Here is a 9774-nt window from a genome sequence, read left to right on the forward strand (position 1 = left end):
TTACTTTTTCGATCAACCCCCCACTCACACCACACCCCCCTCCGTTCTTCTACGACTCCTAATCCTTATTACGAACATACGCAGTAATTTATTCTATCTGTAACTAATTGATTGTTGTTATTATAGCTATTATTATTATCATTATTATTTATTATTTTATTTATCTATTCCAGGCTTGGATCCAAGCTTGGACCCATCGTTGAAGCCTGGATTTCCTCACCTGGGTACAAGTGTACCAAAGTGAACACTTTCGTTTATTCCAGTGAGCAGCGAATGTGGGCTCCTCGAGGTCCATGATTTGTATTCGAACCAATCGCATCTTATCGAATATTTTCAGAGATATGGCGTGGGGGAGGAACACTTCCATGGATACCTGGCGGAATTCATGTTCGAGCGAGCGGTGGAATACAACGAAAGGTTTGATGAATTTTGGAAAGGTGGAAAAGCATTACCCCTCAAGCCCATTACCTAATATTATTAATAAGAGTCGATTGAAATTCATTATCTACATCTAAGTGTTATCCGTTGTCTTAATTGTACCAAAATGTGATGTCTTTCCACCATAAGAACTATCCCCCCCCCTTTATACGGGATCGTTGATAAGTAGATGCTTCTGAGAAGGAGAATCGAAACTAAAGTGCAGGGCTGTACAGTGTCTGTCCATAAATACAAATTCTCTATAATGTACTCAAATAACTTAATATTATTGACTTTAGGAGGAAAGGCGCAGAACAATGGAGATGATCCCTCATGTAATAAACTTGCTAGCCACGCGAGTCAACTCGCGAGTTAGAGGTACGACGGGGGGGGGGGGGGGACCTATAATACGGCATATAACAACATGGACACAATACAGCCTTTCAAAAATAAAAACAAACGTTTGTTCATTGTTATTAGTTCATTTATAAAACAGTGATACGGAAGTTTTCCCCAAAAAAAAACGGAAATTTGCCGAGAAATTGCCGCAAATCATCCCATTTTGCTGCTCTGGTATTTCCACACTCGAACGATACGTTTTCTTCGGTTGCTATGGAGCTTGATACATATATGTACCCTTATATTTGTAAAATTGATGTTTATTAATAATTGAATTTCAATGAAGTTTAACGATAATTTACTGAAATTACTGTTTGGTCAGATTGTATTCAATTGCTGAATGATAAAATGACTCAATATTCGAAGTTGAACGCCTATCATTTGCGGATGTCTCAAACTTCACTGGATGAATCACTGATATTATAGCAAAGAGAATCTATTCGGTTTAATTAAATCTCGTTAAAAATTATTTAAATATCAATTCAGCTGTAAGAAGTAACCGAAAAAATATCTCAAAGTTTTTTCCCCGATATCAAAAAAATTGAAAATTGAAAATCGTCTCATCCGCATTTTTCAGGTCGATTGTTAGAATAAAATTCTATCATTGAGCAATAATAGAGTATTAGACGAGAATCGATTAATTGAGGTCGAAAACAAATGAAAAATCCCTTGCTCTTTTAATCTGAAGTACTAGCAATTTAGACGCGCGCTCCGCGCGCCTGTCACAATTTTCGCAAATTATAATTTCCTATCTTTAATTCAGTGACAGAACAAAAATCACAAGATAATCCGTATCGCATGTATGTCGATATATTCACAATTAAAAGTAGAAAAAACAAATGAAGAATTGATAATCGCACATTATCAAGCGATACAATATCCTTGGACTCTCCTTTAATATATTAGAGATTTAAATATCAATTCAGCTGTAAGAAGTAACCGAAAAAATATCTCAGAGTTTTTTCCCCGATATTTAAAAAATTGAAAATCGTCTCATCTGCATTTTTCAGGTCGATTGTTAGAATAAAATTCGATCATTGAGCAATAATAGAGTATCAGACGAGAATCGATTAATTGAGGTCGAAAACAAATGAAAAATCCCTTGCTCTTTCAATCTGAAGTACTAGCAATTTAGACGCGGGCTCCGCGCGCCGGGCAAAATTTTCGCAAATTATAATTTCCTATCTTTAATTCAGTGACAGAACAAAAATCACTAGATAATCCGTATCGCATGTATGTCGATATATTCAGAATTAAAAGTAGAAAAAACAATTGAATAATCGATAATCGCACATTTTCAAGCGATACAATATCCTTGGACTCTCCTTTATATATTAGAGCTGTTGCTATGGATATGAAAAAGTCTGCTACGGAACATCATCATAGTTACTATGTGATAACCAGTACCACAGTGAGTCCATCCATAAACCGTATCATTATTATTACGTCTTAATCGCCAAGTATGCTACGTTCTGCAATGATTTTTGCATTATTTCTTGTTAGTAGAAAACTCTTTTACTATATTGCCAAGCATTGTCTATGGTCGGGGTTATTTTTACTATGCCATTCTTTCGATGCTGACAGCCTCAACTGATAACTTCTATTATTCTTCGCTTGTGCATGTCGCCAATTACGCTTATTATGGTCCCACGCCTCCCGTTTTTGCCTCGCCATCAGATCGAGCTTTTCCTGAACCCCAGGAATTAGACTGTCTACTGGCCATCTTTGTGGGTAGATGGAGAAACCATACAAAACCCAGTTTTCGCCATAGACCTTCATGATCCATAAATGTCATCGAAACAATATTCTTATACGCTCAATTTTGATCAATTCATGTGCCTAAACTACAATGAGGAATCAAGCGTTGATCACTTATTGAAGCGATTAATTTCCATTCCATCTTTTTTCCTCGATGCAAGTCCAAAGTGATTCGAGCCAATAGCGTTCCGTCCTGATGCGAGTATGCATAGACTTGAATATTGTTTTCATATTTTTTAATTGTCCTACCGTCCCACCTTTAAACCTACGTCCCCTTGATTCAAATCCACACAGGATTGATTAAGGTGTATAATTGATTGGTGATTACGAATAGAATTTTCGAAAAACAAATCAACGTTCAGTGCCATGAATTGCTTATTCTGTAAAAAGATTAAATCACGAATCAGGTTGGATGGGTAAAGAAAACAGGTTCGTTGCAAATTTCAATGAAGCACCTGCACGTTCGATCGACGCATTTTTTCTCAGTGTATCTGTCAATCATTTCTGGGCGACGACGGAAGTGTTCAAAACTAAACTACACTAACTCGAAAAATTCATCTGCTATGTAAATTTCTAAAATTGTAAGAAAGTCAAAAAATCACTCATACGATTACGATTAGAAGTCAATCTTTAACTAATGATAAGCGTTCCCATTCCAGTGAGCACATATTAGACCGACATTTTGCTGTCAATAGGGAACTCGATACTTACAAAGCGAATATTCCTCCAATGTTCAACATTCCATCGGGTTCCCAGTGCTCGCAGACTGATTGTTTGGCCGTGTTGAATATGTCGGCAAATCCTGAGCGGGTGTTTGAGAAAGATGTTTAACCTAATAAATTGTCACATGAGCTGGTGAGTTTTCTCCCCAAAGTTAATTCGAAAAAGAAGCGTTCCATAATGTCACACAAATAGCAACAGAGACGAAGAAAATGTCTTCGTCGAACAGCTTGGCATTGTATGTAGATGAAGAAGGCAGGGCGACAATGACTGTCAGGGGCCTCAGGATGTTACGAGAACACACTGTCAAAGCGTCATCATGCTAATTTCAAAGCCTCATCCAAATCGGTCTTGAATGCCTTGTGAATTAGTATGGTCATGGTCCAGATGAAATGTATCCAAACTTGATTATTTATTCAACATGTACCTGTTGTGATATTGATTTCCGTATTGCACGCTAAGGATTCTAAGTAGATATGATTTGAACTATCGACAGAAATTAAAAAAACAGAAAACAAACGATAATTTGGACCGGCATCGGATTGATGAAAAGAATAGTCGAAAAGTTGGATACCGTTAGCCTTAATAGTATATTTCTCACCTAAGGGAGGAAATATAGATAAGTCTTCCCCACGTACAAAATTGCTACCCGAGCCGAAGGCGAGGGTGCTAAGCACGTGGGGAAGGCTTGTCTGTGTTTCCTGCGGAGGTTTGAATACGACTTTTCAACACGGCGCAGGCAGGAAGTTATCACTTTGTGCCCGTCGTGTGAATAATTACGTATGGCAAACCTCTTTTCATGATCCGGAAAAATCTTCAATCGAGAAAAAATCATAGATTGAAGATTTTTCCGGATCATGATTGAAAATTGTAAGGAACTTAAATGCATTACTAGCCAGATCGAGTCTTCAATTACTCTTTCCACGAAATAGTCAATTCATGGCACTCAACATTCATTGGTTTTTTCAAAATTGTACTCGTAATCGAATATCGATTTGAATCAGGTTTGAATTTAGCTTGAGAAACAACAGAGTACGAAAACCATATTCAAGTATGTGTATTCTTTAATCAAGGCGAAAGACGATTGGCTCGAGTCATTTCAGTTTTGAAGTCAGGAAAAAAAATTGAATGCTTACTCCCCATTTCTGTATAGGAAATGAGAACAGTGTTTTTCACGGCTAGGGCGGAAAAAGTGAATCTGACGAATCCGACTTTATAGTCCGAACCCCAGGCGAGATCTCGTCTTTATCTACACCTCGGACTATAAAGTCGTATTCGTCAAATTCACCTTTTTGGTCGTGGCTATGATGCGATTTTATGTCATTGTGACTCGCTTCGCTTTCACACACTTTTATTGCAAGCAAATGACTATGAATCAACAAATGAATCAAGTTGGACAGAGTGAGACTAAGTAATCAAAAAGTTGTCACAGATATTTGTTTGTTCAAAGGGAAAAGAAACGAAAGAAAAGAAAGGAACTAGATATTTGCGCGACGACCTTTAAATAGTACAAATATGTTACATAATAATGATTACTATGTCAACCTAGTAATGCACACTGTAAACTGCAGGCTCTTGATGCTGTGATTGCTATGCCCATAGGACCTTCCATCGTTGAGAAGTTTACTATATACCATGGTGCCCGTGGTAACTATTTGGATGCCCACACTATGTGTGGGTTCTAATATTTTTAATGATGATTCTAGAATTTTTAATATTGTTTCAGCATAGCAGAAATGGAGGAAACTTAAAAATTTACTGAAAATGGTGGACAGAATCCGTTAACCCATCATTCCCAGTTCAAAGACCTAAACCAAGACCAATACTGGTTCTTTTCCTAATTTTTACATAAAAAGGGAGTTTATGACATAAATAGAAATAATAAGTATTCAGATTGTGACTACTTTTAAGGTATTAATGACACTTGGAATATGCAACAATATTGATGTACGCTGTTCTTGTATACGATCTCCCTGGTTCTCTCTGATTTGGGTTACCTGAATTTAAAAACTCGGCCAGATTCTTTTAGTAGATTAAAACGAATCTTATGATGGATTGAAGGCATCGTTGGCATTTAAATTTTTGAGAAGACGACGACTATGTAAACAAGAAGATTGAATTTTTGACAACAATTTTGATGAAAAATTTGTTTGATCAAAAATCTTATTCCTTCTATTAATCCTTTTTTTTTTGTTCAAGTTATAAGTAAAATACTTACATGGCATCGTTTATTGCACAGCCATAGGATGGGCTCTGCAGCATCGGCAGCTTTTAACAGGGCGAGTTCATGTGGTCGACGAAAAATAACAGTATTTTCAGATTGAAAACATTTATTCTCCTTTTCTGTCTCGATAGATGGACTTTGCTTTCATATTTCCAAAAATATTTGTCGAATCGGTTTGAAATGCAAATAAAGTCGATTTTTTGGAAATTCTAAGTACGTTCAACCGCTTAGATATAACCGTATATTTTTTTTCATCGTTACATATCTCCGATGATATCTCTTATGGAAAAGTACATATATTTTGTTGAAATTAATAGATTAAAATAAAAAGAGGGTGCAGCAATGGCCAGGGTCGATACTCAAAGGCGAACTAGAGAATTGAGAGAAGAGTGGGGGCGAGATTGTTTGGTAGAGGTACACACAGGTATATAAGGGACGTGCTGTAGTCATCGGGAGTCGTAGTACGATAGTGTGGTACTAATAGAGGGAGAAGAACGGCGAGAGAGCGTAGAGCGGGAGATAAACAGAGATGAGATATACATGATCATGCTATGGGTTGGAGAGGAGAATCGGGATTGGCAAACCGGTCACGTAGTGCTCGGCGATGAATGGACCCGGCGAGTTGAGCCCAGAGAGAGCTGGGAATTGGCTACTGGGCATACCGTCGACCACCTACCCCACTGCGTCAGCTTTAGCTACCCCACATATATACACATGGTACAATGTACATCCAATGGCAGCGGAATTACCGAGAGAGAGAGAAAGCAAATACTAAAATTTACCGAATCCTCAATTCCCTACAGAAATTCTTAGTGCTTGCTTTAATATTTTTAATTAATGTCTTTCAAAACAAGCCGTAAATCCATGACCTCTGACCATATACTTCATCAGTTATTGGTCTTTTCGATCAAGTTCTTTCTATCAAGTCCCCTAATTGTTAAAGGCATTGGACCCTTCTGCGTAACATTTTAAATGAATCCTCAAATGGTCCAGCTATGAATACTAGAAGTGGTCCTCAATAATTCAGTACTTCGTAACATCCCTTACTCGCCTACCGAAACTTTGAAGCACACTGTTTAAAAATTTTTTATTGTCATTTTTTTTTGTATTTCAAATTTATATTTCTTATTTTTAACCGTGCAACTTATAAACGAAAAAATAAAAATTTGTGAATATCTTCTAGACTTTGCAAGGATTCATGTGTATTCTTTGAAAGAGCTAGGTGGGAGACATCGAGATGAATATTTTGATATTTAATTTAGCCTGGCTGTGATTGTACTCTGTGATATAGTAACCTTTATCTTGATGTTCTCAAGCATTATCGTGTTCATACCAATTCCATCTGTAAAATGTCAATCTTACATTACATCTGGTACCTCTACTACCCATCGTATATGATTTGATCCCATAGATATTATTACACAGAATTTGTGCACCCAAAAATCTATTTGGATGTAGTGGTTTGTCAGAAATCCTAGAAAATAGAGTTTGCCACAATCATTATATCTCAGAAACCACAAAAATTATGAAATTGGAATTCGAATCAGATAGAATATATTGAAATTATGGGCAATGTTTTCCCCAAGTGTTTGAAATTCGATAGGATCTTACAGGTTTTAAAAGCTTCTGTTGAAAGCAATGGTAGGCCAACGATTCACATTTGAATCTATTAGTTTAGTCGTTTTTTCTCGAAATTCACCAAAAAAGTTTCCGAATCCATGGAACAATATGTAGAGGGGCATGTCGACGATCTTGATAAATGTACTACAATTGTCGATGTTTCACAATTCTATATCATTTAGTACAATTGAAGAATTCAAAGCATTGATAGAGTACTTAGTACTTGGTACTTACTAATTCCATTCAGGGGTCAGAATGAAATAGTTCGGGATTGGAGCATTGTTGAGCATTACCTCTTGTACTATTGTTTCCCTTATGGTCTGCTAATTATTGAGGACTATCAGTGTAGCAAACTAATTATCGAGATTCCGGTTTTTTTGGATGGAAACCGCGATTTCACATCAAAATGCTAATGGCTACTCTATCATGATTACTTAGTGCTCATTCATTCATTGAATTTACGACGAACAAAATTTTGCTCAATCTTTTTCATGATTGCTCAGGCAGCAGGCATGAAAAATTGATATTTTGAAAAATAGATGAAACAATACGTGGTATTCGTTCATGTTGTATATATTTTTCATATATATAAATTTTATGATAAAATTGCGTAACTTTGTAAAACGTTTTAAAATGTTTGAATTATGTCGCAATAATGAAAATGATGAAGACAGTTTAGGCATCTTCTCTGTGAGAAAATCTGCTTGACAAATAGTTTGAAATTAACGAGTTGATGATAATAAATTCCAGACACTCATCAACGTTACCCCAATCTCACCTGGTTTACCCCGTTCCTAATTGTCCAAAACGATGATGTGATATTTAGTTCTCATTCTATAGAGTATGCTGATGATTGCATGTATCAGTAAATGATATAATAACGAAATTTACAGATTATAATTAATGTGTCAATTAAATTAATGCACATGTCTACTAGGTCTCCCTTCCGTAATGACAAAATTTTTTTCATTCCCGTCAACGTTTTGACATGTTTAAGGCAAAATCTCATATTTTTCTAAGAGATAGTGGAAAGCCTCAAGCGATATAACCGACGTATAATTGCTAAGAAACCACATATATTCTTGCCTCGAACCCATGAATTCTCGAGAGAAATATCAGTACTACAAGTTAGTTGACTCAAGAAAACAGTATTTGTCTCGAGTCGTTACGCTATCAACAGTAACCTAATTTACTCTATAATAGCAATTATTGATTTATATTTATTACTCATATTTATGTAGAGTGCTCATTATTATTTATATATTTATTATTGACTATTGATTGATATCGGACAAGAGAAATTTTCAGTTTCATCCAACACTCGTTATAAATTGCATGCATGCATGCCGATTTTTTCAATCGTAGTAAAAAACTTATGGAATGGCACGACCTGACAGTAATTCCTAGTTATTGTTTCATCGCATCGTGCATGGAAGAATGTATAAGACTAAAAGGAATCAAACAAAAAGTGGAAAAATGAGCAGCATGAAAACAATTTTAGTTCGATTTTCTCGATAATGACACGAAATCCTTACAATTTTTAACTAAATTAATGTTATCTAAATAGAGGTGATTTTATACTAGATATATCTCAAAGACTTGATGAGGTAAAGGTTCATCTGAATGATACACAACCCAACGTGAATAATATAGAAATCTAGTCCATATTTCGAACAATTTTTCCCGGGAAGATTATATGCATTCTAAATTGCTTCAACAGAAAGTGGAAAAAATTTTATGTACAAATATTCTCATTTTTCATTACGCTTGGGATTGAAGTTGAATACATCACCAGAGACTCGTTGACACCCTACAACCCCATCTCTATTCGTTTATACCACCACCGCCAGCCTCGTCATCCGTGACTCTGCGAAGCGGTAGAGCAATCTAAAGTAAACCTCTGATCTGCCATAAAGTCATTTCATAACCCATCCAAAAAATGAAGGCTAGGGGAGACTACCCGCCTTTCCAAGTCCGGAGTTAAGCGTCAACTCACTAGTCCCATGATGCTTCCTCGTGCCGTCCTCTCTCCACTTTCAAACTCTTCTTTATCATTTTAGTTTAACCTCACACATGTTTTCTTCTAGAAAACCATTTTGATAACCTACCAAATTTATCTATGATCTGAAATATTTTTCTATGAATTTACAACGGCCAATTCTGATAATTCTTATCGTGATTAAATTTCATTGAGATTTCAGAGCCTATTGCCATTGGAAAATCTGCACGTTTTAATCTACTCTTAGATTAGGCTCGTTTAAAACTTAATGCATAAGACTTTAACATGGCGTGATATCACGACTTAGCCATATCACGATATCTTAGCCATATCAGCTTAGAATAACCAAGTTTTGAGGATGTGTGAAAAATGACTATGATGATTATTTCTCTTAGATTGTTCACCCTGAATTATTCCTGCACACCTGAAAATAACTAACTTGCGAATGAAGAAAATGATTGCTTTTCTTTTTCATAAATAGGACGTGGTGTTATCTCCTCCAGAGCCCCTAATCAAATGCTGATAATTTGAATAAACAGAAGGTCGGATGAATTCAGGGCTACAATGACTTGGCGAAAAAATATGGCTTTGTAAGTGATGAGAAAGTTTTCATGACTATTAATTAATGGTTACGTAC

At 36.1% G+C, this 9774-nt stretch overlaps 1 long non-coding RNA gene across 1 annotated transcript; it reads left to right on the forward strand.

Moving 5' to 3' along the window:
• Positions 1-2165: 2165 nt before the first annotated feature.
• On the forward strand, positions 2166-5264 carry LOC105273873 (uncharacterized). Its single transcript, XR_892955.1, has 3 exons — positions 2166-2227; positions 4866-4941; positions 5021-5264. It is a non-coding gene; the product is annotated as an uncharacterized lncRNA (long non-coding RNA).
• Positions 5265-9774: the final 4510 nt, after the last annotated feature.

The sequence above is a fragment of the Fopius arisanus genome, unplaced genomic scaffold (genome assembly GCF_000806365.1).
Source record: "Fopius arisanus strain USDA-PBARC FA_bdor unplaced genomic scaffold, ASM80636v1 scaffold00007, whole genome shotgun sequence".
NCBI lineage: Eukaryota > Metazoa > Arthropoda > Insecta > Hymenoptera > Braconidae > Fopius > Fopius arisanus.